The sequence below is a fragment of the Notamacropus eugenii genome, chromosome 6 (genome assembly GCF_028372415.1).
Source record: "Notamacropus eugenii isolate mMacEug1 chromosome 6, mMacEug1.pri_v2, whole genome shotgun sequence".
In the NCBI taxonomy this organism is placed as follows: domain Eukaryota; kingdom Metazoa; phylum Chordata; class Mammalia; order Diprotodontia; family Macropodidae; genus Notamacropus; species Notamacropus eugenii.
The window spans coordinates 3121007-3148687 of NC_092877.1; the positions used below are offsets into that span (position 1 = coordinate 3121007).

At 43.0% G+C, this 27681-nt stretch overlaps 1 long non-coding RNA gene across 1 annotated transcript in view; it reads right to left on the bottom strand.

Moving 5' to 3' along the window:
• The window catches only part of LOC140509714 (uncharacterized), a 43683-nt gene that overhangs the window by 8535 nt on the left and 7467 nt on the right, over positions 1-27681 (bottom strand). The window contains exons 2-3 of the long non-coding RNA XR_011968891.1: positions 11077-11185; positions 7470-7609 (exon numbers count right to left, since the gene is read on the bottom strand). This is a non-coding gene — a long non-coding RNA (uncharacterized lncRNA). The remainder of the gene's footprint in view (positions 1-7469; positions 7610-11076; positions 11186-27681) is intronic.

Below are 27681 nucleotides of genomic sequence, written 5' to 3' on the forward strand. Positions count from 1 at the left end.
CCATAAAATAGTCTTTTTGGCAGGCATACATTTTGCATTCAAACACTGTGGCCACCCCATCGGAGTTGTGCCCTCTGAAGCATAGTTTGAAAGCTTGGCAGTTTGGTTTGAGCAAGCACCTCAGTGTCTGGTACCTTATCCTGCCAGGTGATCTTCAGAATCTTCCTAAGACAGTTCAAATGGAAGCGATTCAGTTTCCTGGCATGGTGCTGGTAGGCTGGCCATGTTTCATAAGCATACAACAATGAGGTCAGCACAACAACTCTGGAGACCTTCAGTGGCCTCATAGAATGGAGATAAAAGGAGGAACAGGGGGGGCAGAGCCAAGATAGCAGAGTAGAAAGACACACCTACTCTAGCTCTCCCCCCATAGCCCATAAAATATCTGTAAAAAATGGCCCTAAACAAATTCTAGAGCAGCAGAAGCCACAAAACGACAGAGTGAAAGAGATTTCCAGCCCAAGACAATCTGGAAGGTGGACAGGAAGTCCACCAGGCTCCAACCAGAGTGCAGCCCTTAGAGTGCAGCCCAGTCTTGGCCATGCTGCAAGCAGGCCTCAGGGGCAGAATCCCCAGTAGCAGGTGTGGTCCCCAGATTACTAACCCCACAAATGCCAAAGACAGCTTCAAAGGTCAGTGAGAAAACACTATCACCTGGGGGAGAAGGGAACATAGTCTGAGCCCAGGGCAGCAGCAGTAGCTGTGGCACAGTACATTTTAAGAACCCTCTGCCTAAAGGGGGAATCAAGTGGCTGATCTGGATCACAGCCCTGAGTGGTGGCCCAGGGGTGAGGAGGAGTGTGCTGGCATGGTGGAGCTAGAGGTGGTTGTGGAGAGGGAACCCTACTCTCAGATTCTGGGCAGAAAAGCTCTATTGCACTGGTCTTGGGGCACAGCGCAGCCCAGCCTTGGCCACATGACACGAGCAGGCCTCCAGGATGGAATCCCTGGTAGTAGCAGCAGCTGCAGTTCCCAGATAGCTCAACCCACAAACACCAAAGACAGCTTCAAAGATCCTGGGCAGAAAAGCTGGCAGCATCTGCCAGACCAGAATGTAAGCTAGGAGAGGAGTAAACTCCTCTCCCTTGATTATGCTACCTTGGAGGAACTGAGAACTTACAGGTCCCCAGAGTATACCCTCTTGATGAAGGACTCAAAAGTCAAGTAACTGGCTGGGGAAATGCCCAAAAAGGGAAAAAAATAAGACTATAGAAGGCTACTTTCTTGGCAAACAGGTATTTTCTTCTATCCTTTTAGATGAGGAAAGACAATGCTTTCCATCACAGGAAGACCTAAAAGTCAAGGCTTCTGCATCCAAAACCTCCAAAATAAATATGCAATGGTCTCAGGCCATGGAAGAGTTCAAAAAGGATTTTAAAAATCAAGTAAGAGAGGTGGAAGAAAAATTGGGAAGAGAAATGAGAGTGATGCAAGAAAATCATGAAAAGTGAGCCAACAGCTTGCTAAAGGAGACCCAAAGAAATGCTGAAGAAAATAACACCTTGAAAAATAGGCTAACTCAATTGGCAAAAGAGGCCCAAAAAGCCAATGAGAAGAATGTTTTAAAAAGCAGAATTAGCCAAATGGAAAAGGAAGTTCAAAAGCTCAATGAAGAAAATAGTTCTTTCAAAATTAGAATGGAACAGATGGAAGCCAATGACTTTATGAGAAACCAAGAAATTACAAAACAAAACCAAAAGAATGAAAAAATAGAAGATAATATGAAATATCTCATTGTAAAAACAACTGACCTGGAAAATATATCCAGGAGAGACAATTTAAAAATTATGGGACTACCTGAAAGCCAGGATCAAAAAAAAGAGCCTAGACATCATCTTTCATGAAATTATCAAGGAAAACTGCCCTGATATTCTAGGACCAGAGGGCAAAATAAATATTGAAAGAATCCACCAATCACCTCCTGAAAGAGACCCAAAAAGAGAAACTCCTAGGAATATTGTAACCAAATTCCAGAGTTCCCAGGTCAAGGAGGAAATATTGCAAGCAGCTAGAAAGAAACAATTCAAGTATTGGGGAAATATAATCAAGATTACACAAGACCTGGCAGCTTCTACATTAAGAGATCAAAGGGCTTGGAATATCATATTCCAGAAGTCAAAGGAACTAGGATTAAAACCAAGAATCACCTACTCAGCAAAACTGAGTATAATACTTCAGGGGGAAAAATGATCATTCAATGAAATAGAGGACTTTCAAGCATTCTTGATGAAAAGACCAGAGCTGAATAGAAAATTTGGCTTTCAAACACAAGAATCAAGAGAAGCACGAAAAGGTAAACAACAAAGAGAAATCATAAGCGACTTACTAAAGTTGAACTGTTTACACTCCTACATGGAAAGCTAATATTTGTAATTCTTGAAACTTTTCTCAGTATTTGGGTAGTTGGAGGGATTATACACACACACACATACACATACACTCACATATCTAAAAAAATAAAATTAAGGGGTGAAAGAGGAATATATTGGGAGGAGAAAGGGAGAAATGGAATGGGGCAAATTATCTGTCATAAAAGAGGCAAGAAAAAGCTTTTTCAATGGAAGGAAAAAAGGGGGAGGTGAGAGGGGAAAAGTGAAGCTTACTCTCATCACATTTGGCTTAAGAAGGGAATAACGTGCACTCAATTTGGCATGAAAATCTATATTACACTACAGGAAAGTAGGGGAGAAGGGGAGAAGTGGGGTGGGGTGGGAATAATAGAAGGAAGGACAAATGGGAGGAGGGAGTAATTAGAAGTAAACACTTTTGGGGAGAGACAAGGTCAAAAGAGAGAATAGAATAAATGTGGGGCAGGATAGGATGGAGGGAAATACAGTTAGAATTACACAACATGACTATTATGGAAGTCTTTTGCAAAACTACACATATATAGCCTATATTGAATTACTTGCCTTCTCAGTGGGGATGGGGAGGGAGGGAGGAAGGGAGAGAAGTTGGAACTCAAAGTTTTAGGAACAAATGTTGAGAATTGTTTTTGCATGCAACTGGGAAATAAGAAATACAGGTAATGGGGTATAGAAATCTATCCTTGCCTACAAGAGAAGATGGGGATAAGGGAAGGGAGGGGTGTGATAGAAGGGAGGGTATATTGGAGGAAAAGGTAATCAGAATGTACAGTGTTTTGGGGTGGGGAGAGGAGAGATAGGGAGAAAATTTGGAACTCAAAATTTTGTGGAAATGAATGTTGAAAACTAAAAATAAATAAATAAACATTTAAAAATTACAAAAAAGAAGGAACATATTTACCTTGCCATGTGTGGGAATGTTTTTTTGTGATATGGCCATTCATTAGTGCACTCTCTGTTCTGCAGGCTTGGGGGAGTCTCAGAAAAGTGTGTTTGGCAACTGGTTTGGTACAAACTTTAATTCGGACTGTCCAAACTTCTCCAATCACTTTCCCTCTTAAGAATAATATTAAACAAATGGACACACACTTTTAAACATCAATTCCACACGTATTAATCACCTACTTTGTGCAAGATTAGGTACCTAGAAACCAAGAATGACAGACAATCTCTATCCTTAAGGAGTGGGGTGAGAGGGGAGAACGGAGGATGGTACAAGTTAAAATGTGCCTGGGCAGTATATTATAAGGGAGAGGATGCAGGACATCCAATTAGAAGACCTAGAGTCTCCACACTCGGTCATTTAACCTTCCTCAGAAAACCTCAGTTTCCTCATCTGTAAAATGGGGATAATAATGTTTCTAGTACTTACTTTGAGGGTTGTCTGAGGAAAGTACTTTCCAGACTTTAAAAGTATTGAGACAGAAAAGCATAGAAAGACACAAATTGATACAAAGTAAAGTAAACAGAGCAGGGAAAACAAAATACACAGTGACTACAACAATGTAAATGAAAAAGTACAAGCCTGGCAATATAATGAAACATGAATGTTACAAAGTTGCAGATGGAGCTTGACTCCAAAGAAGAGCCATGAGAAGACACCTCCCTCCACTCCTTCGATGTCAGTGGATTTGTTGCATATAATGTCAGAGGGTTTTGGGGGGGGGGGGGTTGGCGGGGGGAAGGGTTAAGTGTGGACCTGGGCTGAATTTTTCTCCCTCTTTTCCTTTTTTCTTTCTTTTTTTCCAGACATTCTTAGTTTCAAGAATGACTCTCTAAAAAGAGAGGAGGAGAGATAGAGGGGGGGAATCTAGATGCTCCAAAAACAAAAAAGATCAATGAAAATCTATTTTAAACAGTACTGGAGAACTGTGAGTCAGATTTATAGTCAGAAGATTCACCTGGAGGGTCAGCATACCTTGACAGAAGGTAGAGAGATAAATAGAGCACTTATTAAGCACTTACTGTGCGCCAAGAAATGAGACCATAAATATAAGCCCAAAAGATAATCCCCGTACCCAAGCAGTGTACATTCTAATGTGAGAAGACAACACACAGAAGGGGACTAGAAAATGATGCGGAAGGGAAATGGTACTACCCTTAAAAGGACAAGATGGAAAAAAAAATCCAGAGAGCAAGAGTAAACCAGGAGAGAAATGATCATAAATGACCAGGGTCAGTCGTGTCTGACTCTTTGGGATACCATTTTAGAGGTTTTATTTTTTGATAAAGATACTGGAGTGGTTTGCCATTTCCTTCAATGACTCATTTTACAAATGAGGAAACTGAGGCAAACAGAGTGAAGTGACTTACCCAAAGTCACACAGCTAGTAACTGTCTGAGGCACTCAAGATGAGTCTTCCTGACTCCAGGCATGGCACTCTATCTACTGTGCCACTTAGCTGACCAAATGACCAAGCCACTTCCTGAAATGGTAGTCCCAAGCAGTAACTCATCCATGGAAAGAGGCCTTAGGGGCTGAGGTATCTCCAAGGGGAGATGGCAACTGCTATAAAAGAGGAAAAGTCCAAAGAGTCAGGGGTGGATGGAGCCAAGAGAGAAGAAACTTGAGCAAATATAATATCCAGGTACCTCTAACTTGAGCTAGAGAGCGAAAATAAAAAATACAATGAAAGGCAAAGGAAAGACAAAGTGATCAAGGAGGATTGGAAGGCACGGACCCAGAGCTGGCATCTCACTGCCTCAGTTTACAGAAAAGGCAACCCAAACTCAGAGAGCAGAGAGGGGCAGCACCAGGATATGAACTCGGGATCTCTGCCTCCAAAGGCAGCACCTTTCTTGCTGCCCTGCAGACTGCCAATGTGCCAGAGGCCTTCTGGTTCTGGCCCCCAAGCCACATTCATGCCATCTCTCTGTTATTATCCCACCCACCTTCTTTTCTCAGAATTAAGGAACGCATCCTTCACTATATCTTTTTATACCCTTTCTTGCATACTCTTTCTTATATACTACCACCTATTTGCACCCATTTTTATTTGGGGCATCTAGAATTTTGATTCTTCCTAGACCTTGGTGTTCCATGATTGGAAGCTGTATAGCAATAATGGAGAATATTCCAAAGTGCCAGCAGAGCAGGGACTCCCTGATGTGAGTATTCCCTTCCGTGATACTTATTGCAACCCAACCATGCTTGTCCATCCTAGACAACTCTTGTCTGTCTTCCCATGAGTTTACCACAGGAAATTCTCCCAGCATGATGGGAACCTTCCTCTTCCCGTTACACAGAGAACAAAGTAGATGTAGGGTATGCTTTGGCCATCTCTCTCACTTGTTACATAACAGATCCTTCTGTCTTCGGGTCATACATTTCTCTTGTGACATCCCTTGACACAATTTCTTCTGCATGATTCCTCATTTCTAATGTTTATGTAACCTCTCTATGGTCCTCTGGGGGATACTCAAGTGGGATTTCTTAACTCATATACATATGGCGTCACCAGAAGAGCATTCATGATAAAGTGGGCCTTTGTTTCAGGGAGAACCCTGGAATCATTCAAAGACCTTTGCAATTTCTCGAAGGCCTTCCTTTGGGAAGGTAGGTGGTGCAGTATGTAAAGTACTGGCCCTGGAAGTCAGGAAGACTCTTCGTGAGTTCAAATCTAGCTTCAGATACTTACTAGATGTGTGACCTGGGCAAGTCACTTAACTTTGTTTGCCTCAGTTTCCTCATCTATAAAATGAGCTGGAGAAGGAAATGGCAAAACACTCCAGCACCTCTGCCAAGAAAACCCCAAATGGAGTTACAAAGGGTCAGATATGACTGACAAGACTCAACAACAAAAGGCCTTGCAATCTGTTCTGCTCCTCCTCCTGTTCAGTTATGGGTCCAGATTACGGTTCCTGCAATCATACAGCTAACTAGCTGGATGACTCTGAGAAAGTCACTTACCCTCTTTTCAGCCTCAGTTTCTTCATCTGTAAAATGCAACATGGCAGTGTCACTGTGGGATATAATGGCTAGAAAGCTGGTCTCAGAGTTAGGAGGATCTGTGTTCAAGTTTCACTTCTGACACATGCTGTCCACTTGCCTCCCAGTGACCCTAAGCAACTCTCTGAGACTAAGTGACAAGAAGGGGCTGACCTACACTGGCAGAGAGACTTCCTCACCAGGAATTCCCCATCCAACTAAAGCACAAGATGAGTCAAATATCAGTAAATCAGTTAGCGCATTTATTAAGCACTGCCCTGCCTGCTAGGACTAGAGAGAAAAAAGCAAAACCAGTCTCTAACACCAAAGAATTTTCACTCTGGTAGAAAGGGCAGAATGTGCCAGATGAATACAGAATGGATGTAGGGAAACTTTGGATTGGCAGGTGGGAGGATGGGAAACAGCCTCATGAGGAAGGTGGCCCTTGAGCTGGTCCTGAAGAAAGTCAGGGTCTCTTCGAGGCAGAGGGAAAAAGGAAGGACAAGCATTCCAGGTGTGAGAGACAGCCAGCATATAACCTGATAGAGGAGCTCTGCAAGTGGTCCTGGGAAAATATGAGAGTATGTATAAAAAACAGATTTTCATTGTAATGCCTAAAAGGGAGCCTATTAAGATACTGAAAATGAACTTTCTTCCCCATAATGCAGGGATGGACACTTCTTGCCCAGAGCAAAGGTACTAATCAGATTCAGTTATGACTTGAAAAAGGGGGGACGGTTGCTGTTTGTTGTTCAGTCAAGTCCAACTCTCAGTGACCCCATGGACCACAGCACTCCAGGCTCTTCTAACCTCCATTATTTCTTAAAGTCTGTCCAAGCACATGTTCCTTGTTTCCATGAGACTATCCAGCCATCTCATCCTCTGCTGTCCCCTTTTCCTTTTATCTTCAATCTTTCCCAACTGGTCTTTTCCAATGAATCCCATCTTCTCATTAGGTGACCAAAGTATTTAAGCTTCAGCTTCAGCATTTGACCTTCCAGTGAATAGTATGAATTAATTTCTTTAAGTATTAACTCATTTGATTTCCCTGCTATCCAAGGGACTCTCCAAAGTCCTCTCCAGCACCACAATTCAAAAGCATCGATTCTGGGGGCACTTAGCTTTCCTTATAGTTCAACTCTAACAGCCATACATTGATACTGAACTTTACTGACCTTTGTCAGCAATATGCTGTCCAGGTTTGCCATAACTTTCCCTCCAAAGAGCAAGCATCTTTAATTTCATGGCTTCAGTCACTGTCTTCAGTGGGATCCTGGGCAAGTCACTTAACCTGTGTCTGTCTCAGTCTCTGCATCTATAAAATGAAGATAATATTCCAAGTTGTTGTGAGGACAAAATGAGATAATTTTTGTAATAGCATAATAATATTGTAATTATAATAATATTAGTATAGAACCTGGCACATAGTAGGTGCTTAATAAAGGCTTGTTCCCTTCCTTTTCCTCCAGATGATTTTAGGTCTCAGTCTCTCCACAGAATATAATAACAGTTTATACAGTCCCTTTTATAAGTCTTTTTAAAGTCTTAATGGGAATACAAGCTTGTGAATCTTTGTGGGTAGGAAATCAATACCTGTCCCATACCAGATTCATATTATGCATCATAGTTGGTATTCAGTAGTTTTTCAGTTGTGTTCAGTTCTTCATGATGCCAATTGCGGTTTTCTTGGCAAAGATACTAGAGTGGTTTGCCATTGCCTTCTCCAGCTCATTTTACATATGAGGAAATTGAGGCAAACAGGGTTAAGTGACTTGCCCAGAGTGACACAGTTAGTGATTTAGACTGTATTTGAACTTAGGTCTTCCTGACTTGAAGTTCTTTCTCACAAGATCTGTCTTGTCAAGCTTACAAAAGCTTTCTGAACTCCCATTAGATGCTTAGGGAAAAAGGACTTTCACAGCACAATATTTAGGGAGCTACACTAACCCAAAAGCTAAAATGAGACAATTCTACAATGAACCTGTCTGCTGCTAAGTAGCCAAAGGAACCCTTACTTTGGTGAAAAAGGGACCCAGTGGTGCTCCATTGGCTAGGTGTGGTCAAGGCCTGTGGTTGCATCACACACCAAAAAGGCCACAGTTCCCCCAGAGATGAGGTGGGGAGGTGGGAGAAGGGGGAGGAGGGAGGGGCCTGCTCCACACTGGACATTCATTCAGCTATGACTCAGCAGGAAGCGAGCCACGTCCTGAGTCACTCCCTCCCCTTCCACCACACCCAGGCCTTTCCTTAGAAATGGAATTTGCTTGAGTTTGGGGCTGGGGACCGTGGGCTTGCCCTGCCTCAGTCTGTCTCAGGCCGTCCCCTCTCAGACTCCCTCCTCCCCTTACAGGCTCTCCTCAGTGCCACCTCCTACATGAAGCTCCTCCCAGTTCCCCTCACATGTTCATCCTCTCCATCCCCTCAGTGAAATGACATGCTACATAATTTATATCACCTTAGCAGCTGTGCCCTCGATTTCTCTCCCCCACACCTAGAATAGAAGCTCTTTGAGGTTAAGTGTGTTTTTTTACTTTTTTCTTTGTATCAGGCAACTAAGTAGTGCACCAGACTTGATGTCAGGAAAACCTGAGTTAAAGTCTGGCCTCTGTCACTTACTAGTCATATGACCTTGAGCAAATCACTTAACCTGTTTGCCTCAGTTTCCTCATCTGTAAAATAGTACCTACCTCATAGGTTGTTGTGAAGATCCAACAATATATTTGTAAAGCATTTAGCACCATTCTTGGCACATAGCAAGCATTCTAGAAATGCTTATTCCCTTCCTTTACCCCCCACCCAGCCACCCTGGGTTTGTGCATGGTTGGGATGAGGGGGACGGTGGGGAGGGCCTTAATAAATGCCTGTTGAGTTGAATTGTTAAAGGAAAAAGAATCTCTGGTTTCATGGTCTAACTTTACAGCTGAGGGCTAGAATGGGAGTGACTGCCCTAAGGTCACACAGCCAGTAAACTGAAGAGCCAGCAATAAATCTTCTAGGAAGATCTTCAAGCTCCAGTCTGGTGCCTCTGCTTCTCAAAGTGCCCAACCCCCATCCCAGGAGCCAGCTCTCCCTTGAGTAGTGGAGCTGAGGCAAAGTGAAAGAAGGTAAAGGAGACCTGGGACTAGAATGAGAAGACCTGAGCTGGAATCAGTCCTACATTTGCTAGCTAGGTGACCATGGGCAAGTCATTTTCCTGCTCAGAGACTGTTTCCTCCTCTGTAAAACTGGGATAATCCTTTGCATTGCAACTTCCCAGGGTTGTCACGAGCAAAGAATTTTGTAAACCTGAAAAGTGTTACAGAAATGTGAGTGGTTACAGTCAGGATGACTCACATGTGGAACAATTAAGGGGATAATCCAAGAAGCATGCCGTCGAGTGCCAGCTTCAGGCAGAGATGGAAAAGGTCACCATGGGCTGCACTCACTGGGAAAGGCTTGCTTCCTGGAGGAGCCAGGGAGTCAGGGAACCTGGGTTCAAATTCTGACTGCAATTGGAAGAAGGAAGGAAGGAAGGAAGGAAGGAAGGAAGGAAGGAAGGAAGGAAGGAAGGAAGGAAGGAAGGAAGGAAGGAAGGAAGGAAGGAAGGAAGGAAGGAAGGAAGGAAGGAAGGAAGGAAAGAAGGACAGACTTATGAAGCACTTGCCAAGGGGCAAAGTGGATGGAGTGTTAGTCCTACAGTCAGGAAGACTCATCTTCATGAATTCAAATCTGGCCCCAGATTTACTATCAGGGAGAGAAGAGAGGGAGAGGGAGAGGGAGGGAGAAAGAGAGAGACAGAGACAGAGACACAGAGAGACAGAGACAGACAGAGAGACAGAGATAGAGACAGAGAGACAGAGACAGAGAATTTATTTAGTGTCAGTGCAGAGAACACAAATTAAGCAAAAAGAAAAAGAGCCCCTACCCTCATGGAACTGACATTGTAATAGGGGAAGATAAAAGCTGGAAAGGGAAGCAGAAGAAGGGGAAGACTGAAGGTGAGGAGAAGATGGGTAAAGAAATGGCCATGGGAGTCATGGGCTGACACAGGTTCCAAGTGAACCTGTGGCTGTTGAAGACACTTCCTCAAATGAAGGTTCTAAGGAGGAACTCACTAATGGGAAGGCACTTCCATCCTGAGAAGGCTGCTGAAGAAGAGGGGGAGAAGTCATCATGGGAGTCACAGGCTGGGCTGTGTCTGAAGTGAGAGACAATTATCATAGTATTTTTTTAAAGCAAGCACAGATCCCAAGTCAAGAATCCTTGGGTCAGATGATCAAGTTCCTTACGGAATATTATATATTACATTGTATTGCATATTATATGAATATAATACTGTGTATTGCATACTCTGAAGTACCTTTTTTTGCTGTGTCATTCCAGTTTCCTATGGCCTTTCTCAGCTCTGACAATCTATATTCTCAGGTCTTTTTCAGCACCAATATGCTATATTCAGGTTCTAAGGAAAGGCTGCATGGTGTAGTAGAAAGAGTCCGCTGGTTCTGGAGTCAGAGAACCTAGGTTTGAATTCTCCTTCTATCACTTCCTATCTGTGTCACCTTGGTTAAGCCTCGTAACCTCTCTGGGCCTCAGTGTCCTCATCTGAAAACTGACAGGTTGGATGAAAAGAGCTCTGAGGTCCCTGCCACATCTGACACTCCCTGTTTTAAGGTCCTCTCCACCTCTAACATTGTGTATCCTACCCCTTCTAGGCAATCAATCCGCAAGTATTCATTAAGCACCTATTATATGCCACAAATTGGCTACATAAAAACAAAATGGCCCCAGCACCAAGGAGCTTACATTTTACTGTGACATCCTCTTCTTTAAGGTCCTGTACCTACCCAGCCAGGTTGGATAGCTTTGGGAAGTACCATTAGATGGGCTTTGTCAGTTATACTTATCAGTATAACTGATATAAGCCAAAGCGGTTCCAGTGTCCATGTTAGTGAAAAAGCAAAAAAGATATGTATTAATATTTATTTATGTATTGTTTTCAACATTCACCTCCATAAGATTTTGAGTTCTAAATTTTCTCCCCCCTTTCTCTTCCCCCTCCTCAAGACAGCATGCTATCTAATATCGGCTATTTATATTAAACATATTTTCACATTAGTCATGTTGCAAAAAAGAATTAAAACCAATAGGAGAAACCACAAGAAAGAAGAAACCAAAAAAAAAGAGAGAGAGAGAGTAAATAGTCTGCTTTGATCTGCATTCAGATTTCACAGTTCTTTCTCTGCATATGGATAGTATTTTCCTTCATGAGTCTTTTGGAGTTGTCCTAGATCATTGTACGTCTGAGAAGAGCTGAGTCTATCAAAGTTAGTCATCCCCCAATGCTGCTGCTACTGTGTACAGTGTTCTCCTGGTTCTGTTCTCTTCACTCAGCATCAGTTCATATAAGTCTTTCCAGGTTTTTCTGAAGTCTTCCTGCTCATCATTTCTTATAGCACAATAGTATTCCATGACATTCATAGACCACAACTTATTCAATTGATGGGCATCTTCTCAATTTCCAATTCTTGGCCACCAAAAAAAAGCTGCTATAAATGTTCTTATACATGTGGATCCTTTTCCCATTTTTATGATCTCTTTGGGATATAGACCTAGAAATGGTATTACTGCGTCAAAGGATACATACAGTTTTCTACCCCTTTGGGCACAATAAGGACATATATTAAGGCCCATCCATGGCTCTATCAGAGTAGCTATGGTCCCTTCCTTCCCTGGTCACATTCTTACCTGACAATTAAAAGATTTCTAAAGATTATAATTCTTCCAGAGAAAGAACTGATAAATAGAAGTATGTATAGAATGATTTTACATATGTGTGTATACATATAGCTATATTTGTATCTAATGGTAGCCATCTTTGGTGGGAAGGGAAGAAAAAAGAGAAAATCACATGAAAACTTTATTATATATTTAAAAGAAATAGCAAGTTGTACATAATAGCTTTTCATGTGCAATCACCTCTTTTTCTAATTCTACTATGTTATGGAAATTCTTGTGTAAAAATATATACAAATAAAAGATTATAATTCTTTATGTATCTGGAAATGTTTGTGTTCATAAGTGTTTGTCAAGTTCCTAATACCAGAAAACAAAAGTTGTTTTTTAAATTATTATTCTTTTTCAAGAAGTTAATAGAAAGTTGCAAGGAAGGAAATTGGTTAGACTTTACAGTTAGCTACTCATTGGGTGTGGGAAGTAACATGGTGTGATGGAAAAGCTTACTTGACCTCCAGAAACCTTATCTATATTTAAACCTTGGGTTTAAATCTTATCCTCTCAACAACCCTGTAAGGTAGGTATTAAAGCTACTATTAACTCCATTCTATGGGAAAGGAAACTGAGGCTTAGAGACATTAGCAGACTTGGCCCCATTCACGTAGAGTTACTGTACGAGGGAAGATTCAAACCCACATCTTCTTGATCATTGCCTGCACCATAATGTCTACCCAAGAAGGCAAACTGACTTTTTATTCACATTGTTTCTGCCAAATGATGAGTTATTTTGTTTGAGGGTTTGGACTCAGAATGTGGGGGTGAGGAAAGAAGGGTTGTGCTTGAATAGACTAACAAGAAACTTAGAACAATGACTTTATTTTCCACCCTCTTAAAAAGCCCATGGACATGACACATTCATTGATCATTTCTGCAGACTTGGGCTGGGAAAGGCCCCCTTTCTTGGGAGTTATCGGTGTGGAAATCACATGCTATGCTTCCTAATATCCTCACAACCAGCTCCACATTTGGGAAATTACACCAATAACAAGGTCACCCTTTGAAGAAAGGGGGCTGGGTACACCACAGCAAAACTGGCATCCTCACTTGCCAGCTTCAGTTCAGAATGACAGCATTTCAGAGTTGAGGTGGACCTTGTGGGCCATCTAATACAACCCATACCCCAATCAGAATCCTTTCCACAAGCTACCCAATAATGGATCACCTGACCTTTGCTCAAAGACCTCCAGGGTCTGTGAACCCATGCCCACCACTGAGGGATTGAAGTTTTTCCTGACATCAGGTCTCAATTTACCTGTTTTCAGTTTCCATCCATTAATCCTGGTTCTTCCCCCTGAGACCAAGCAAAGCAAGCTAAATTCATCTTCCTTGGGATAGCCCAAAGAGCTATCACTTGTCTCTGAGCTTTCTTGTCTCTAAACAAAATATCCACAAGACCTTCAACCAAATCTCATGTGGTCTGTGGTTGCCTTCCCATGGACACTCTCCAACTTATCACCATGATTCCTAAAATGTGGTGCCCAACTGACCACTCTCATTTATATGTGGTCTGATCAAGGTAGAGTACAGCAAGGCTACTACTTCCTTATTCCTAGGAGTGATACCTCTCTTAACAGTCCAAAATTCTATTATATTTATTGGTCATTGCAGCACACTGTTACCTCATCTTGCTGTCCAATAAAATCCCCAGATCTTTTTTTCAGATAAACAAAAGTTGAGAAGGGGAGAGAAGAGCATCTGTACCCCAACAAGCAGGAATTTGGTCATTCCAATCAACCTGGTAAAATAGAAAAATGTAAACTTCTTTAGGGCAGGGGGTTTTATATTAATCTCCAGCCTGAGTAAAGTGTGCAGACACACAAATAAATATATGGATAACTTTTTTTAAAAACACTTATTAAGCACTTACTAAATGCCTAGGGCAACAAGATAGTACCATAGCTCACACAGTGCTGGGCCTAGAGCAGGAAGACTCATCTTCATGGTTAAAATCCAGCTTCAAACACTTACTAATTGTGTGACTGCAGGAAAGTCACTTAACCTCTGTCTACCTCAGTTTCCTCATCTGTAAAATGAGCTGGAGAAGGAAACGGCAAACCACTCGGGTATCTTTGCCAAGAAAACGCAGTCACAAAGAATCACACACAACTGAAAAATGACTGAACCACAAAAATGTTGAATGTAAGTTGAACTGAAAAGCATCCCGTCGTCAGGTGTTTGGTAGAGTCTGCTCATTCATGCCTTCAGTCTCTCCCCTCTCTCACCCTTCCAGCACTTTATTGCCTGAAGTCCAGAAGATTTTAGAACTGGAAAGTACATTACAGACTATCTATAGAGTCTATTGTAGAATTATCCATTTTAGAACTGGAAAGAACCATAGAGATCAATTAGTCCAACCTACCCTCATGTTACAGAAGCATCAACTGAGGCTCAGAGAGATGAAGTGATCTATTGGAAGTGGATTGGGCAGGACAGCTATTTTACAGCCCATCGAGGCGAGGATGTCTAGGTATGGAACTCTGCCCTCTACACCACAATGCTCAATACTCATTTTACAAACAAAAAAAGTTCTTGTCAAAGGACTTGTTAAAAGCCAAAAAGCAAGTCAATGACGGAGTGAGAAATGGCCCCAAGGTCTCCTGGTACTTGTTTCCGTGTTCTTGCCACTGCTTTCACCTTGGCTGCCCACACAGCAGAGAGCTCAAGATCTTTTAACGTCATCCATGTTGTGCTAGTAAAGGTTTCCAACTCTTAGGGAAGGGGAGATGTGCGTAGAACACATTCTGAATTCAATCTACACTATTAATATTTTATCCACCATTTTCTCAGGTCTTTCCAGTCAACAGAACAATAAGTCAAGCCTGATTTGCAACATTTGCTTATTTAAATGTTCAGAATTGGCTCCCCCAGGTGACCTGGATCCAGCATACACCTGTCATCCCACTGTGAACAGAAGTTTAAAATTCATTATCCATCCATTTCTCCATATTTTTATTCACTACATCCCAGCCAAGCCATTTTATTCATTGTTTCAGAACACAAGGACCTTCCTACATCAATGCCTTTGTCCATCAGACACAGCCCCAAGTCTTCATCTCCTCACTCTACATTGTGTCCCTCCTCTAAGTCCTAGAGAGGTACAACGTCAACACCGGAAAGTAAAGCAAAATCCACTTGCAGGAGGTGGAAGATGGAATGCTCCATATCAATCAATGGATAAACACTTAGTAAGTGCCTACTGTTTACCAGGCACTATGCTAAGCACTGGGCATACAAAAAGAGGCAAAAGACAACCCCTGCCCTCAAGGAGCTTATAGCCTAATGGGGAGACAATACACAAACAATATGCAAAGCAAGCTCTCTACAGGACACATAGGAAATAATTAAGAGAGGGAAGGTACTAGAATGAAGAGGGATTGGGAAAGGCTTCCTATAAAAGATGGGGTTTTAGTTGGAACTGAAAGGAATCTAGGGAAGTCAGCAGGTAAAGTTGAGGAAGAAGAGCTTTGGGGGAGGGGGGAAAGAGAGACAGTAAAAAAAAATGCCCAGGGTCATATGTGAAGCATCCTTGTTCATGAGACAGCCAGGAGGCCAGGGTCACTGGATAGAAGCCAGTAGGAAGAGTAAGAAGGCTGGTAGGAGGGGTCAAGGTTGTGAAGGACTTTGAATGCCAAACAGAGAAGGTTGCATTGGATCCTGGGGGAGTCAGGGAGCCACTGGAGTTTATTGAGGAAGGAGGTGACATGATCAGCCCTGAGCTTTAGGAAAATCCTTTTGACAGCTCAAGGGAGGATGGATTGGAGTAGGGAGAGACTTGAGGTAGACAGATCCTGTAGCAACAGTCCAGACCTGAGGGGATGAGGGGCAGCACCTGAGTAGGGGCAGTGTCAAGGGACAGAAGGGGGCGTATTAGGGAGATGTTACAGAGGTAATGTCAATGGTCTTTGGCAACAGAATGGATATGGGGGGCTGGGGGTGGGGAATAATCCAGGATGACTCTCAAATTGGGAGCCTGATAGAACAGGGAGGATGGTGTTGCCCTATGGTGACAGACAAGGTAGGAGAGGGGAAAGGTCTTATATAGAGAACACATAGTGTGTGTCCTAGAGAGCAGTAAGTAAGCCAATCCTGAGGCAACTGGTGCGACAGTTCACAGAGGGCTGGCCTGGAGCCTGGAAAACCTGAGTTCAAATGTGGCCTCAGACACTTGCTAGCTGTGTGACCCTGAGGAAGTCACTTAACCTCTGTCCACCCCAGTTTCCTCATCTGTAAAATGGGGAGAAGAATAGCCCCTACCTTAGAGGGTGGTTGTGAAGATCAGAAGACATCAGTTTTGTAAAACACTTAGCACAGTACCTGACACACAGTAGGCGCTCTATAAATGCTCATTCCCTTCCATCCTCTTCCAGTTTGGCTGGATTAGGGAGCGCATGAGGAAGAATGTGAATTAAGTCTAGAAAGATATATTGAGGCCCAACTATAAAGAGACTGAAGTGACAAAACAGAGGCCTTTGTATCATGTCCCAGACCTAGAGATGAGAGGCAGCCTCAGAAGCAGCTGGAGCAGAACGTCACCGCCAGACTTGGGCTTTAGTATCAGCTGTTTAGCAGGCTGGAGAAGGGAGAGGCTGGAGGCAGCAGAGAGAGGTGGGCTTGCATGAGGCAGAATGGGGAGAATACAACTGACAGCCACTAAGAAGGTAAAATGGCAAAGACTTGGCAACCAACTCAGCTGGGGTGGGGAGGGGGAGAGGAAGGAGCCAAGGATGATGCCAGGGTTGAATGACTAGGAATGAATGAATGGTCATGCTCCCAACAGAAAAAGGGAAGTCAGCAGAGGGGATCGTGCAGGGGGAGAGACAGTTTTTGTTTTGTTTTGGAGTTGGGTTTTTTCCCTGTTTGGACATGTTGAGTTGGAGCCATCTCTGGAAAGTGACACATAACTGGAATTCCCAAGGGAAATGGCTGGTTAGGGAGAGCTGGAGTCATCTGCAAAGAACTGATCATTGAACCCACGGGAGCTTCTGAGATCACCAAGAGAGAAATGGTGGAGAGAGAAGAGAGAACTCAGCTAGCCTACTGCTTCCTCAATGTCCTAATCTACTCTGCATCATCTCTGATTAATCATTTGTATATGGCCAGCAGCCTGCTGAGAAATAAATGTTTAACAATCAACTCTCCCCCAAAATGTCCTCATGACACACTTATCCAATTAATTTCTAGTGTGAACATTTTCTCCCCATTACTTTCTTAAGTCTTTGTTATTCAATAGTTTTTCAGTCATCCCTGACTCTTCTTGACTCCTTCTGGGGTTTTCTTGGCAAAGATACTGGAGTGATTTACCATTTCCTTCTTCAGTTCATTTAACAAATGAAGAAACTGAGGTAGACAGGGTTAAGTGACTTGCCCAGAGTCACACAGTTAGTAAGTGTCTGAGGTTGGATTTGAACTCATGAAGAGGAGTCTTCCTGACTCCAGGACCAGCCCACGATGTTCCATGGCACCACCTAGCAGCCCCTAAGTCTAGCCTCTAGACAATCCACAAAACAATTGATCAGACTCTGGGTTTCTAGCAATTTGTAGATTTCCTCAGATATAAATGGTCACACTGAAAATTTAACAATCAACTCTGTAAACCACTAACACTAGAAACCACTCTCTAAAAGCAGTCTCATTTCCTATTTATCACAATAAAAACACTGAGGCAAAATGAACAAGGTCCCAGTGAGACGGAGTTGCTTAAACTACCCAAAGTCTCTCAGCTTCAGCTAGCCTTTTCACCTACACCACTGCAATTCACTTGTCTTTTTCTTAATTAATTTATTTTTAGTTTTCGACATTCACTTCCGTAAGATTTTGAGTTCGAAATTTTCTCCCCCTCACTCTCCTCCCCAAGACAGCTTCACTTGTCTTTCCTAAGCAAATTTTACTTTTCAATTCTGCAAACCCCTCCCCCAAAACACCCAAACAAAATCCCCTACCAAGACATTCCCTGAAAATGTGTTTATGGACTGTTAAACAAAAGGAGAGATGTGTCCTTCAGCATGAACAGTGTGAAACTAACAGTGGCCACTGGATTTAGCCAGCTTTGTATTGTTTACCTGTGCTGACTCTGTTTACCTCATTGCTACCGGGTCATAAAAGGTAAGGTGATATAATGGATAGACAATCAGCCTTGGAGTCAGGAAGCCCAGGTGACTCTCTGGGACTGTCAGATGTTTAGGAGAGAGTTCCTACATAGATAGTACCCCTAGCTGATCAGTCAGTCAGACAAGCATTTCTTAAGTACCTACTATATGCCAGGCATTGAAGAAATGACAAATCGAAACCCAAAAGTTGGTGGGGGGGAGTCATTGGAAATGTCAAGCAAATCCCAAGTGTCTTTAAAGGTACGCATGAAAAATAGTTGATACAAGACCTATTGGAGGTGAATGTGTCCTATACCGAGGCAATTTAGCATTTGCAAAGCAGCAGTGTGGCAGGCCCTCTCCAAAGCTCTAGCTGTCCTCTTTGTTAACACCTCACAAAATGAGTCCAGGAACATCTTACGCTCGGTCCCAGGCGACCTCCTAATGTACCACTGCCCTCTGTTGGATAGAGCTTGTCCTATAGGCAGTTCACAATGCCCATGTGGGTGAAGGAGTCTTCAGATGAGAGTGGTGGGTCCAGAGCAAGGGCCTTCTTGTACAACCTAGGGTTGTGGTTTCCTGTGAAGCAGAGGGTCTCTGTGTGTTTGGATCAATGTGCGTGGTTTTTTAATAGGGTTTTTTTGATATTATATCAGATTTATTTCCATATCCCACCCTTCTCCTGGACTTAGAGAGCCATCCCTTGTAAAGAGGAAAAAAATCAGTTTAGTTAAACTAACATCAATCAAGTCTGACCATGCATGCTATACTCTGCACCCATAGTACCTCGCCTCTACAAAGAAGGAAAGGAGTTTCTGTATTAGATGAGGAGGAGTGGTATAGAGTAGCTGAAACAGCCCTGGGCTGGGAGTCAGGACAATGGAGGACTAAGTCCTGTTTGAACAGGAACTAACTGTGACCTCATACTGCTCTCCCAACCTCCTCAAGCTCCAGGGTCCCCCTCTGCAAGAAGAGTAGACTAGATTTAGATGGAATTATGAAGACAGGTTCAAATATCAGCTTCGACACTAGGTGTCCATGGACAAGTTATTTCAACTCTGAACCTCAATTTTCTCATCTGTTAAGTGGGGATGCTAAAATACCCATTATACTTACTGTCCAGGATTGTTGCAAGGTTAAAATAAGATAATATCTATAAGTCAAGTCAGTAGACACTAATTAAGCACCTGCTAGGTACCAGGCACTGGGCTAAGCCTTGGGAATACAGACAAATACAGCTGTGTACACACATGCTGTATCCCTGATAAATCAGAGATAACCAACAGAGTGAACATGAAAGGCATCTTGCAGAAGGCAAGATTCCAGCCGAGATCTGAAAACAGTCAGGGAAGCTGGAAGTGGCGATGAGGAAGAAGAGGATTCTGGCAATGGGGGATGGCCGGTGGAAACCATTTGGCAAACTTTCAGATGCTCCAGAAATGACCGTCCAAGTGATTCTATGGTCTTTATTCCTACATCTCTAAAAATTTTAGCCTAAAAATTCAGTACATAGCTAATTGTTAGATGAAAATGGGTAGCTAGTACATACACTAGGTTACCAAAGCTAGTTTTAAAGGCTATTTCCCATCTCTGATGAAGGTTTAAAATGAAAGAGGAAGCAGCATGCGAATTAGAAGGAATCAGGCAGCTCGGGTGACAGTCCTTACTCTGGGTTTCACTAGCTGTGAGGCCTTTGAAAAGTCATTTGCAAGAAAAATAATCTTTGGATTGAGAAAGTTAAAATGAAAATAATTATCAGGCAGGACATAGTAAGAGCATCTAACTGCCCTTAAAGGTTCAAGTTACCAAATTCAGATAAACCATAGCCTCCAATTCAGGAAGAACTGGAGGAGGTAAACGCTGGGCTGCCATCAGTACTCTTGGGATCATTACAGAGAACAGGAGAAGCAACATCAGACTGGAGAAGCAGGGAAATGTCCCAGTTTTCACCAAAAAAAAAAAAAAAGGAAAAGGAAAAGAAAATAGTCTCCAAACTATAGACCAGTGGGCTTTCATCTCAAAATTCAAAATTCTAGGCCCTGCTAATCAGATAGATGATGAGCATTTAGAAAGAGAAGTAGTGACCAGTGGGAGCCAGTGAGGTCTCCCCCAAAGAAGATGTCACACCAAATTAACTTCATTTTCTTTTCTTAAAATAATTTTAAAAATTTTTATGTCCTTTTTTAATAAGATTATCAGATCAAGGGAATGCCATAGATGTAGAATGACTGGATTCCATCAAGGCACTTGACAAAGCCGTTCATGCTGACTTTGTAGACAAGATGGAGAGATATGGGCTAGTTAGACAAATTCAGAAAGGGTCAAATAGTTGGCCTGAGTTAGATTAATATCAGTCTGTAGGGAGATCTCTAGTGGACCCTAGGGTGTTCAATATTTTTATCAGTTGCTTGAAGGAAGGCATACTCCCAAGGTCACGATATCTCCCCAAGGCTAGATACATCCATCTCAGAACCAGAGTTGGTCACCTGTGCTGGCAGGTGCGGGGGGAGGAGGGGGGGTGAACACCAAACAGAAAAGGCAAGAAATTGCAGGTCCGATCTCTTGCTTATCCAGACAAGCGCATTTTTAAACATGCACGTGCTCTTAGCTACCATAGCTTCTCCTGGGGAGAAAGAAGGAAAAGAAATGTCACACATGCACATACACCCCAACAGGAAATCCCAAAAAAAGAGCATTGACTGTGTCCCAACAAAGAGTCCCGGAGCCATCTCTCCTTGCTTCCTTACAAGTTCTCCCCAGCTCAAACACAAGCCCTCTGATCAATCAGTTCTCTGGAGCGCAATCCTGGTCTCACATGATTCCCACATCTATTTAGCCCTCCCTCATCTCTCCTCTGCACTCCATTCCTACCTCACCAACTATGTATTACACATTTTTAACTGGATATCCTGTAGACATCATAAACTAAACACATCTAAAATAAAACTCATTGTCTTTCCCCCCCAAGAAAAAAACCCTATCCCTCTTTTTGAATTTCTCTATATGTATCATTCTCCTCCCAGTTACCCAGGTTCAAAATCTTGGTACCCCTGAGGCAACCAGGTGCCACAGTGGATAGAGCAGGATCCTGGAGTCAGGAGAACTTGAGTTCAAATCTAGTCTCAGACACTTACTAGCTGTGTGACTTTGGGCAAGCCACTTAATTCCAACTGCCTCCAAAAAAATTGTTATTTTCCAAAATCTTGGTATCACCTTTAATCTCTCACTCATCCACCCTGCTTATCTAATCAGTTACCAAATGTTGTCATTTCCCTCTCCAAACATCCTGGATACAGTGCAGACCTTCATCTCTTCATACATCATTACCTTCATACATCATTAACAACCATACATCCAGTTGGTCTCCATGCCTCAAGTCTCTCCCCACTCCAATCCATCTAGCTGGAATCTTCCTAAAATGTAGGTCTGATCATGTCTTTTACCTCCCCTACTCAGTAGATTCAAATACTCCCTATTATCTCTAGGATCAAATATGAACTCACTTGTTTGACATTTAAAGCTTTTCACAAACTGGATCCTTCCCACCTTTCTTCTTTCACTTCCAAATTCAGCTCAGTTATTACCTTCAAATTGAGACCCATCTTGATCCCCCAGCTGCTAATGCCTCTCCCTCCCCACCCCACTCTATTACCTTGTATTTGTTTTTGTTTGGAGGCAATGAGGTTAAATGACTTGCCCAGGGTCACACAGCTAGTAAATGTCTGAGGTCATATTTGAAGTCAGGTGCTCTTGACTCCAAGGCCCATACTCTACCCACTACACCATTCAGCTGCCCTCCCTTGCATTCATTTTACATGGAAGCCAAGAACACCTGTATTCAAACCCTGCTTTGACACACACTGGCTATAGGACCCTGGGCAAATCCCATGACTTCTCTGTGCTGTGGGCATCTCACCAAGACCAGAAATCACAGAGAAGGTGCCATCTGACATTGGGAGAGGAAGCTTCTCTGTGCCAATGATATCGCAGGACCAATCCTTCCCCCCTTATATTATTATTATATTATATTCCCCTTTATATTATCACAGACTTATTTTGCATTGTTATATGTATATATGTTGCTTCCCTCAGTAGAATGTAAGCCTTTTAAGGGCAGAAATCATTTTGTTCTGACTTGGGGTTTTTTTTTTTTGTCCCTATATCCAGAGCTCAAAGTATATTGTAGGCATTGTTTTCCCCAAATTTCTGTTTTAAAAGCCCCAAAGATTTTTTTTCTTAGTTTCAAAATTTCCAGAAACATTATATCTAAAGCCCCAACCTCCAAATCAAGGGTAGTGCAGGGTAGAGTCCTCTAGGAAAAGCAGGCTGGAAAAACAACATGGCACAATGGATTTGGAGTCAGAAAGACCTGAGTTCAAATTCTATCTCAGACTCTTGGAATTCCTAGCCTCCTCAAAGGACAACTCAATGCCATGCTTTACACAAGATCCTCCTTGGTTCCCCCTCCTCATTATTAGTTTTTGCTTCCTCTTGAAATGACTTTTTAACTGTTTGCTTCTGTATATGCTGTATCATCCCCATTCACAGTAAAACATAAGCTCCTTGAGGGCAGGGAGTACTAAATCTTTGTCCTTGTGTCTCTGAGCCTAGGACAGTGTCTGTTTCCTAACAGGCACATTCTAAATACTTGTTTAAATGAGAAACAAGCAAAATATCTCAGGATCTGACAGAACTATGGACTTCTCCTCTCTCCCTTCCCCCTTCACCCCCCTCCCACCTCAGTACGAATACATAGGTCTGTACTAAATTCCACTGACCCAGCCCTTGGGGCTCTTTGCAAATGTCTTTCACTCCAAGGCTTCCCCATTCATGGTGCCCCAGCAGCCATAACCTTTGCTGCCATAATACAAAGAAGAAGACGTTGCCAAAATGAAGAATGTTTGAGCTCCCTTCCTTTCTGATTCCTGTCCTCTCTTTGCATCAACCAAGGAACAGAATGCACTGATCTGGCCTCTTGTCCCCTGGGGAGGGAGAATGAAAATCATGTGCCTGCCATGGGAGGGTGAGAACAAGAAGGGGGCAGGGAAAGGAAAGAGAGAAGAGAGAGGGAGAAGGAGAGAGAGAGAAGAGGAGAGGAGAGAGAGGAGAAATAGGGGAAAGAAAGAAGGAAGAGAAGAGAAAAAAGAGAGGAGAAAGAAAGGAGAGAAAGAAGGAAGGAAGGAAGGAAGAGAAAGAAAGAAAGAGAAAGAAAGAAGGAAAGAAAGAAGGAAAAAGAGAGGAGAGAAAGAAAGAAGAGGAGAGAGAAGAGAAAAAGAGAAAGAGAGTAGAAAAGGAGGGGAAAAAAATAGAGGAAAGAGAGAAGAGAAAGAGGAGAGAAAAAGGGGAAAAAGAGGAGACAAAGACAGAGACAGAGAGAGAAGAGGAGAGGAGAGAGGGGAGAAATAGAGGAAAGAGAGAAGGGAGAGGAGAAAGAAAGAAAGAAAGAAAGATGGAAGGAAAGAGCAAAGGAAGGAAGGAAAGAAAGAAAAAGAAAGAAAGAAAGAAAGAAAGAAGGAAGGAAAGAAAAAAGAGAGGAGAGAAGAGAAAAAAGAGAAAGAGTAGAGAGAGGAGAAAGAAGTAAAGAGAGGAGAAAGAAAAAGTAATAGAGGAAAGAGAAGAGGGAGAGGGGAGAGAAAAAGAGAGAGTGAAAGAGAGAGAGGAAAGAATGGTCCTCCGCAATGGAATTCCTATTTAGTCTTCTTTCCAGGAAAAAAAATCTTGGAGGCAGTTTTGGCTTGGTGCTCAGGCCTGCTTTTATAAAGCCAAGCCAAGACAGAGCAGCTGAGCCCTTCCCGGGACGATAGAACTGGGAGTTTAACCTCCCCCCACCCCCACCCCTCCAGCAGTCACATACTCAACTGAAAACACTTCAGGTTGGGAGATATTGGATTCTTCCTCCAACTTTCTCCAATTTTTATTTGGCGCTTTTGGGAGGAAGGGGGGGCACTTAATAAGTATAAAGATTTTATTGATGCATTTTAAAAACTCAACATCACTCTGACTTTCCAGCCAACTGCTCCTTCATTGAGTCCAATTATTAGAAGCACCTCTTGGCCTCTATCACTCTTTCCCCTGCTGAAGGTTTCTTACTTCCCTTTTTTGTCCTTCCCCTCCCCCAGCCTTTCAATTCATCTTCTTTCTGCCTCCCTTTCCACCCCCTCAAGTTCTGCTGTGGTTTCTAATGATTTCCCTTGTGTTTCATCATTCTAGTAAGGCCCAAAATAGAATAAACAAGAATCCTTGCTGGAGATGGAACATCGACAAATAGGATATTCAGTGGTGAAATGAAAGAAAAGACTGATATCCTCGCTACACGTGGTCTGGGGAGGCAGTAGATGAATTAATTCCTCTTCCCCTAGAAAGGGAAAGAATTTCAGCAGAGCTATAACCAGGGTAGGACTATCAGGACTTTGTCTAAGGGTGCTGAAATTTAGAACTCCTTCCACAAGCAAAAACTCTTCGAATTTAGTTAGTAAGAATAACTAAAATCAGAAGCCACCACATGACATACCTTCTCTCTCTGGTGGCCACACCCCAGATGCGCATCTTTCTGGTCCAACCCTGGACTGCTTCCTCACCAACATCATCCTCTCAAGACAACGTCAGTATCATTGTGTTAGTTCCTTCAGCTTTCCATCCATGGGGCCTTCTGTCCTGGGGCCTCTCCCATGGCAGAATTGAGCTTTAAAAGTTAATTTAGGGATATATTTTATGCCACTCAGGGTAGGTTTTGTGAATCTTCCCAAGGCATCAAAATCAGTCACTATAACTCTGAATTTGCATGCCCTGTCTCCAGAGAGATAGGGGAAAGTGAGGGTGAGAACCAAGTTGAGAAAGAATGGTTTTATGTGGGGTTAAAAAAATTGTTGACTGATTGAAGGATGGATAGAAGAGAGGACAGTAGAAGGTGGTGCCATGGGAGTAGTATAAGCAGAACATTACAGGGGGCTATGGAGGCATGTCATCCCTTTCTCACTCCAAACCCATAGCCACATCCCGGTGCCTCTTCAAAAATATCCTCATAGTTGAGCTTCCTCTCCATCTGCTCAACCAGCAGAAAAAATAACCAAGGTGGGGCAAGTAGAAGTTTGTTCTGGGCACTGCAATTTGAGGGGAGTTGTACCAACAATACCTGTACTCCACAGCCAATAAAAACAACTCAATTTATTCTTTAGCTGGCAAGAATAATTGAATAAAATAGAAACCTACTCTGTGGTTCATCTCCCCTCTGGCCCTTGCACCCTAGACAGGCTCTGCCCTGACACAGTGCTGCCCAGCTTCCCCTAAGAGTATCAATGTCTCAAGGTCTGAAGAAATGGAGTCATCCACCCCTGACTGATCCGTCCTGATGTTTGTCCTGAGCAGGAACATTTCATGACATTTCACCACTTGTAGCTCTGCTGGTCAGATCTCTGGTGCTGATACTTGCCATCTTCTCACTAGCCTACATGCCAGAAGAAATAACAACACACATTTTTATGGGGCTTAAGGGTTCACAATACGCTTTCCCTGGTAAAGTTAATCATTATGCCCATTTTACAGCTGAGGAAACATGGGCACAGAGAAACTGAGTGACCTGCTCCAGATCACAAGTCTTCTGAGGAACAGTCTGCATTCAGATTCAGATCTCCTGAGCACAGAAGCCTTGTCCTCTCTGCTCCACCATACTGCCTCTCCCCAGTCTCTGGATCCATCCTCCCAGCACTAGCCAGTGGGCCATGTGGGCCTCCACCTCACAATCTGTGACCAGGAAAGAAGCCAGGAACAGGAGGTGCCCAGGGAACTCCAGATCAAACCATCTTTGCCAACTGATCAAGGGCCTTGTTTTGTCATAGCACCTTAATCCCCCAACTCCAGAAATAAACTACTCCTACTGGGATCCTGGCAGGAGGTGTTGGAGCCAGCCGGGACCAGCTCCCACAATCTGATTGTTAAATTTTCAGTGTGAGCGTTTACACCTTGAAATCAGCAAACCTCAGGGGAGGACTTTTTTAAAAATTGTTTTGTTGCTTGACTAGACTTAAGAAAGCGATGGAGAGAATGGGAATAATGCAGATTAAACTTGAAAAGTGTGATCTGCATACATTTTTGAGAGCTGGTTATTAAATATTTCACCAGCACATCCCTGAATACTGACTCCCCATACTGTGAAGCAACAGTGCTTCATAGGCATGCACCAACAAAACTTTGAACAAGTCCCTTGAACAATCTCCTCCAGTTTTTCCATTTGTAAATAGGAATACTAATCATAAAATCATAGACTCAGAGCTGGAAAGGACACCAGAAGCCATCCAGTCCTGCCTTTCCTCTCATTTTATGGATGAAGGAATGGAAGCCCAGGGACAGGAAGCAACCCGCCCAAGCTCATGAAGGAAACAAGTACAAGGCATGTCATCATCTCTCTGATGTCAAGGTCTTCTTCGAAAACGAAGGACGAACACAGACAGACACACCACAGACAGGATTTGAACACAAGGCTGTTGATCTGGGAGCCAGTGTTCCCTCCAGTACATCATGCTGACTCTATGTATGTCCAACTCCCTTATTTTTCAGCTGAGGAAACTGAGGCAAATAAATACATTAAGCTACAAAGCACTATATGTGTAATTTGTTGTCACATGATTCAGAGCTGTATGTAGTCATTTGCACGTTGTCTTCCATTAGATTTGAGAGCTAGGACTGTCTTTTGTCTTTCTTCATATCCCCAGGACTCAGTGCAGTATCTGGAACTCGGTAGCGAAAGGGCAGGGAATAAGCATTTATATAGCACCCCGTGTATGTGCCAGGCAGCTAGATGGGACAGTGGACGGAGTAGAGGCAGGAAGACCTAAGTGCAAAGCTGTGTGACCTTGGGCAAGTCACTTAACTCTGTTTACCTCAGTTTCTTCAATTGTAAAATGAACTGGAGAAGGAAATGGCAGACCACTCCAGTGTCTTTGCCAAGAAAACCCCAAAAGGGGTCACAGAGAGTCAAACACAATTGAAAAGACTCAAAAGCAACAAAAAGTACCTATCACATTTCCTTTCACATACCTACATTAAGGATCTCTGATTTCAAACGCATGAGAGCTCCCCTTAGCAATACAGATTGCTATTCATCCCTGGTTCTCAGAGAGGACCGATGACATCTGAAGGGTGATACCTTGACTTGAAAGTGAACTGGATTTAGGTGAGGCAGGGCTATGCAAAGTCACTGGCCTCATTATCTCCTCTAGAGTCATCCGAGTCTAGTGGCAAGACATAGATCAGGAAGACTGGAGATGAGCCCGGATACAGAGGGCCTCAGTCTCCTCATCTGCAATATGGAAATAGTAATAGCACCTCCCTCTCAGGGTTGCTGAGAAGATCCAATGAGTTGAAACAATTTCACAGACCTTAAAGCACAGCACAAACGAGAGCTGTGGTTGCTACTGTTTGCACGATGCCAAGATGCTGCTTCTCCTCCAGGGAGATTTGTAAAGAATGTTCTTGGAACTGAACTGATTAGCCATCTACGCAATATCAACAGGTAGAGTAGAAAGAATGGTGA